This window comes from Miscanthus floridulus, chromosome 1 (genome assembly GCF_019320115.1).
Source record: "Miscanthus floridulus cultivar M001 chromosome 1, ASM1932011v1, whole genome shotgun sequence".
In the NCBI taxonomy this organism is placed as follows: domain Eukaryota; kingdom Viridiplantae; phylum Streptophyta; class Magnoliopsida; order Poales; family Poaceae; genus Miscanthus; species Miscanthus floridulus.
Window position 1 is genome coordinate 52,226,092 of NC_089580.1, and position 6,822 is coordinate 52,232,913.

The 6,822-nt window shown below is 44.4% G+C and overlaps 1 pseudogene; it reads right to left on the reverse strand.

The window, feature by feature from the left end:
- Positions 1 to 981: 981 nt before the first annotated feature.
- LOC136483743 (protein DETOXIFICATION 40-like) lies at positions 982 to 3,564 on the reverse strand (annotated as a pseudogene).
- Between the last annotated feature and the right edge of the window lie 3,258 nt (positions 3,565 to 6,822).

Here is a 6,822-nt window from a genome sequence, read left to right on the forward strand (position 1 = left end):
CAAGGGTTCCAAGAACTGCGCAATCGCTACCTGAATAAAAGAGGCATGGGAAATACTCGTACGGCGTTGTTTGGCTGACCCCATGTCCGGCTTATCCGTTTCTTTTTTTTATCCAGAACTGAATTTTATTCTCATAAATTCAACCATAAACAGTAACTTCCAGCCGCTACAGTGTTTTTTAGGCTACTACAGCTCCTGCCGTTGTAGAGGCTTCTCATTTTGCTACCTTGCAGGTGCCTATTACACAGGCTACTACAACTCCTGCCGTTCGAGACATAGACTAATCTAGATATGTATTTTTTTAATAGAGGAGATACTTATCTATGAACTATTGTCTTTTATTGTGGTAGATAGACTTAATAACGGGCCTGCCGTCCTGCCATCCTGTTATCTGTGGCCATTAATAGGTACTACTGGGCTCATCGATCATTCTACCAACAACGACTGGTCCTATCTCGGGATGTACTAGAAATATTATAAGAGACTTGTTGGTGTGGCATATACCATTCGACATATTTATTGGTTGATTTTTGGGCTGATAAGTCTGGTTAGTGTTGATTTATTGTGAAAGAAAACACTGCTGATAAACTTTGCTGAAACTAACAAGCGAACAGACTGATTGTCTGCATCGCCATATTTTGTATCTTCAATGCAGTATATAACTTGAAGTACATATGGATTCCGATCGTGTGGCTCCTAATTTTTTATGGATATTTATTTCCGTTATCTTGAGAGCCGATATATGCATGCTGCAGATTTGGATTATTGCCGACATGTTGCGTTGTTTGCTGGGCACATTAATTTCTTCTGCTCACGGTGTAGCAACCGAAAAAACGAAGCGAATTTTTTGAAAAAGTAGAAAAAATCCACTTGTATGCTCCGAATTCTCTAACTCAAAAGACATGTCAGTTCGATCTGTAACCAAATCTTCCTTTTCTGCTTTGCAAAATTTGCGAGATACGAAAGTACATTCATCTAACGTCGGGACGTATACAAATTCTCCACGGCTTGATCGATATCACTGTTACTGTTATGGTAAAAAAAATCCAAACACTCCGGAGAAACACTTGCAGGCAGAGTCCATATCTTGACGGTCACGGTGGTGATCGAAGCCGGCCGGAGATTGATGTGGATATCCATCCATCCAGTAAAAAATAATTGTCATTGCCGATCCCCGCAAGAAGGGGCTCCTCCGTCGTCTTCTTATCCTCCCATTTGTGTAACCTTTTCTGTGCTTCCTCTACCTGAAACATAATTATCTAAACAGAGACAACGGAAACAAGTAGCAACAACACACAGTTAGCTAGCTGTGCGACAGAGCTTAGCATTCATGATTGAACCTAAATACAAAAGTAAAAATGAAAATGTATCTTTTATTATGCAAGTTTTAGGAATTCCTACCTCTTTGTTCCAATCAGTTCTCAAGGTGACCCACAACAAAATAGCCGTCTGCATGCAAGTTCCTCCAACCCCAAATATCCTGTCAGGAGAGGCATGAGTACGTCATGCATTAGAGTTCATCATCATTCGGTATACAAAAATTAAAAAAACATTACTAACTATGCATTTGAGCTCATTACCTTTACACCGAGCTTGAAGATGAACCCGAGGAGGGCGCCGAGGGGAACACCAACTATGTAGTAACAGCCGATGTTCACGTAGGCTACGAATTGTTGCCACCCACACCCAACAGCGACACCTATTTATGTGAAATATTTGCTTGTTAGAAATGTTCAAAACACACGGCGAACTACTCCTACACATCATGATCCGAAATAATCAGTCGAGGTATCATCCATTTATTTCTGATCATGATGTAAGTTTGCTGTGCTGTCCCCATTCAGCACTTAAAGTTCAATTAAGAATGAAAGAGATGGGAAGCATTTTCCCACTAAGCCACCTCATGATTTGTAGGAGAATTAATCATTGCCCGTCCTATATGGAGTATTGACATGACACCAAAGTTGCTCGGAGTGCTTACCGAGTCTGATTATATGCAAATGTATAGTGTAAAATGTGAACAGATCATTCTTTTTCACGAGGACATATAGGCATTTTCATTGGTTGCAATGTTGCATCATTGCATGAGAGACTTGGTAACCATTAATATAATTTTAGTATGTGGCAAGTCGACTGATTACCTAATAACCATTTTAGTGCAAACATCTAAAGTTCCTCATACTGAATGATTGCTCAGTCAATTGGAGGATAAATTGTTCCTACTGACCTAATTGTTGAAGTATGACAGGTCAATGCGTGCATCTCAATAGGTATGACTAGAAAAGCTTCAAGCTTCGAAATGATGGACAAAAACAATTGGTAAAGCAGGTTTTGGATGCTACGTTTACTAATCTGGTACGTAGTAGCATGTAGCAGGTTCACATGAGAGATTGTGAGGTCTCTGAAATCTACCTGACAGAACAGGTTGGATGCCGTTGAGAATGAGCGTGATGGCAAGCAGTGTGGGCAGAGATCCGCCACCGCGTTCGACACCACCTCACCCTCTGTGAACAAGTAGCTGATGTAGTTTGCGCAGGCAGAGGATCACAATGCTAAGAATGACAGATATCAGTGTAGAGACCGCAGTCACTACCCACACTGAGAAATAGGCAGATTTTGGGTGGCCGGCACCGAGCTCATTGCTCACTCTCACACTGGAAATCAATCATTCAGAAGTTAGTTAGGATACACAGATTAAACCGTAAGAAAATTAAACTTGGCAGGTGTAGTTTGTAGTTGAGTTGCGAACCTACCTGGCAGCAGCATTGAACCCTACTGAGATCATGAACACCCACCCAGAAATAGTCATGCTGCAGATCAGATAAGAGAACAAGTCAACAAGATTAATGCTGTTTCTGATTTTCTAGCTGCAGTGCAGCAGTGCAAATAGATCGTAGCTAATAGGGATAGATAGCGAAGGATGCATGAATGGTAACGTGCTACACTACTACTCACCACACAGACAGCGCGTCCAGTGCAAGTTCAGGGTTGGGGAGCAAGCCGGCGATGAGCACCACGACCTGGAAGCATGACTGCGGACGCGGCGGAGAGCTTGAGGAAGTCCCACAAACCCGAGAAGGCCTGGCAGGTGAACCCCGTCCAGGTGTGTCGACACCTGGGGCTCATCACGATGTAGGCGAACTGCGCGGCGACGATGAGCCACCAGCTGAGGCTGAGCAGCAGGGAGGCCCCCAGCAGGCCGAGGCCGGCCTTGTAGACGACGACCCAGCTGAGCAGCAGGTGCAGCGCCAGCGTGGCGGTGGAGATGTACGCGCTCGGGAGCACGATGCTCTGCGCCTGCATGAACTTCTGGATCGGGAAGTTGATGGCGTACGCGAAGATCTGCGGGATCAGGCCGTACACGAAGACGGACGCGGCGCGGGCGATCTCCGGCGACTGCCCCAGGAACACCAGGATCGGCTCCGAGAAGGCGTAGACCACGGCCAGCGGGACGCCCGTGGCGCACAGGAGCACGGCTGAGCGTTGCAGGTAGATGCCCAGCATGTCGTACTTCTGGGCGCCGTAGGCCTGCCCGCAGAGCGTCTCCACCGCGCTGCCCATGCCCAGCTGCGACAACCAAACTATTATGAACATCTGGTTCTTCATTTTGGCGGAACCGTGATTCGGGACAAATAAATTTAAACAGAAGACTCGGGCCGATTTCATGATATTGTGAATAAGGCCCATACATGCGAACTACATTTGCAATAGCCGACAATGATGCAGGCCCGTCTATGCAGACTTGGGCTCATCACGAATTCACGATGTACAGCCCATATTGGTGTTGAAATAGCCGATACAGATTTAGAGATAGAAAAATATATATTTGAACATTATTGTTTTTTCAAATAATTCAGCACTCACGTACATAACTTTAACCAAAAAAACGGTGAGCTGTATCTCTACTCGTGGTCATATGGACAAGAATGTTTTTTTTAACAAATTGTTAAGATGTGGGGCCACTCCTCTTCTTGAACTATGGTGGTGATGGTCACATATCAGTAACAACTTAAAGTTTAAGCAGAAGATACAATCAAATTAAGTAAAAGGCCTAAAAGACGGACATACTACTAATTTAAGATGGTATTAAACCTTAAGTTTACAGAACATCTTCACACGTATATGATTTGACGTAAACTTAGCATAGCTTAGTGGGTTAGGTTTATTGTTGTGGAAAATCTGTCCTTCTAAATATAAGTATTTTTTTATAGCATTGGTGCTCTCGATTTATTTTAGAATTTAACAGCGTGGGTATTCTGCACCGTGCACACTTAATTATAGTTTGTTACTAAAAAAAAGTCAATTAATAATTTCAGCGAAAATGTGTAAGCAGGTTTAATTTAGAGAGCGTATAAAATGGTAAAAGATTATTATCCATGCAACTAGGGTGAGCTTATCATCTGGAAATGCTTTGGATCGTGTAACGAAAATGGACACTAGGCCCATTTACTTTGGATTTTGGTGTTTGATGACCAACACAACCAAATTGGACTAATGAATTTGCAAGTGTTTGTTTTGTAGTTCAATAGGGTGCAAGACGTGACTTGGACAAAGGCGACGTAATGATCCGATGATCAACACCATAAGCAAGACCTTAGGAGCACAAGAAAAGACCCAAGATATCAAGCAAAGTCCAAGCATGAAGATAGAAACCAAGCCGTACGCAAGATCGCAAAGAAACGAGCTCGTAGAGGCGACCGAACGCTGGACCGGACGCTGGAAGCGCGACCGGACACTAGATCGGTGGCTCGGCAGACAGGCGACCGGACGCTGGACCGGACGCTGGCGGCAACCGACCGGACGCAGGGTATCAGCATCCGATCGAGTACAGAGAGGTTCTAGGCGCGCGAAACTACGACCGGACGTGTCCGGTGGCAGGCGACCGGACGCTGGCAGCGTCCGATCAGTTTTCGCGGCTCCAACGGTCGGGATGATCGGACGCGTCCGGTCAGGACGAGTTCAACGTCCGGTCAGTAGAAGAAAATCGGGATTTCGTTCCCAACGGCTACTTTCTCAGTGGGGCTTATAAATACAACCCCCAACCGGCCATTTGAATAGTGTGGAGCTGAGGAAACATACTAAGGGTGTTGATACACTATTTTAGTGATCTCCACTTGTATAGTGCTTAGTGATTCATTAGGTGATTAGCGTAGGTGCTTTGCGAAGTGCTTAGGTTGGTTAGACCACCACTTATGCGCTTACTCTAGGTTAGGCCTAGTGTTTAGTGAGGTTTGCATACCTCTTACCACTCGGTGCTTGTGAGCACCATTGTTGTACATTAGAGGGGCTTTTAGTCTTGCGAGATTACACCAACCGTGTTTGTGGTGTGCCCGCCACCGTGTACCAGAGGGAACAAGGCCCGCGGTGGTTTGGCCGGAAGCTTGATAGTGAAGACGGCGGGGAGCATCCGGGAGAGGCTTGCCGGTTACCCAACTAGGAGCTTGGCTCTTGCGAGGGATTCCTTGCTAGGGGCTTCAACGAGGACTAGGGGGAAGCTTACGCGCTTCTCGATACCTCTGTAAAAATACCGGAGTCATCGATGAGAGTTTGCATATCTCTACCTTGCTCTTTACCTTCCGCATTTACATTGATTGAATTACTCCTTTTGCGGTAGAGATAGCAACACACTAGCAAAACCATAGTTGCACGTTTAGATAGTTTATCTTTTGCATATGTTTTGCTAAGGTTAGAAAAAGAGGCCATAGTTTAGAGATAGAATTTTAAGTTGCCTAATTCACCCCCCTTAGGTGTCATGGTCCCTTCAATTGGTATCAGAGCCGGTTGGCTCAATTTGGATCTTTGGCTTAACCGCCGTTGAGCCGACGCTATTTAGAGTGGTTGGGATGGATATCTCTAGGCCTCCGTACTTTGACGGCACTAACTTCCCTTACTATAAGGCTAGAATGGCTTGCCACCTTGAGGCGGTTGATTTGGGTGTATGGAGAGTTACTCGTGACGGGATGAAACCCATCAAGAATCCCAAAAAACCCACAAAGAGTGATGAAAAAGAAATGCATTTCAATGCTAGAGCTAAAAATTGTTTGTTTGAATCATTTAGCATGGATGTGTTTAACCAAGTGTTCACTTTAAATACGGCACATGAAATTTGGTTAAAACTCCAAAAGCTCCATGACGGCACAAGTAATGTCCGTGAGCAAAAACATTGTCTAGCTAAACAAAATTATGAATCATTTACAATGAATGATGAGGAGCTTGTTCGTGATATATATTCTTGTTTGAATCTAATTTTCAATGAGCTTCATTCAATAGGATTAATAAAGCTAGATAATGTGGACATTGTGAGGAAGATCATCTCCGTGCTACCACAAAAGAAATATGCAAGCATCATCACCATCCTTCACAATATGGAGGACTTGAGCACCATGACCCCGAGCATAGTCATCGGCAAGATAGTAGCATTTGAAATATCACGTAAGATGGGTCAAGAAGAAGCCTCTTCATCAAGCAAAGGCAAAGCTCTCGCATGTAGCAAGAAAAAGACGATGAAGGGCAAGCAAGTTGAGACAAGCTCAAGCTCCTCAAGTGAAGATGAAGAAGAAGATGAGGACAATGATGATGATGAAGATTCAAGTGATGATCAATCTTCCTCCTCCACCTCTGACCTTGATGAAGAATCAATCAAATTAATCAACAAGGTGGAGAAGATGATCCAAAGGCTCAATGTCAAGGGTGTGCCCATCCAAATTCAAGATCTCATTTTCACCAATCAAAGAAATGAGCAAAGAAAGAGAGGATGCTGTGGATGCGGTGAGTTGGGGCACTTTGTGGAAGTTTGTCCAAACAAGCCCACACCCAAGACAA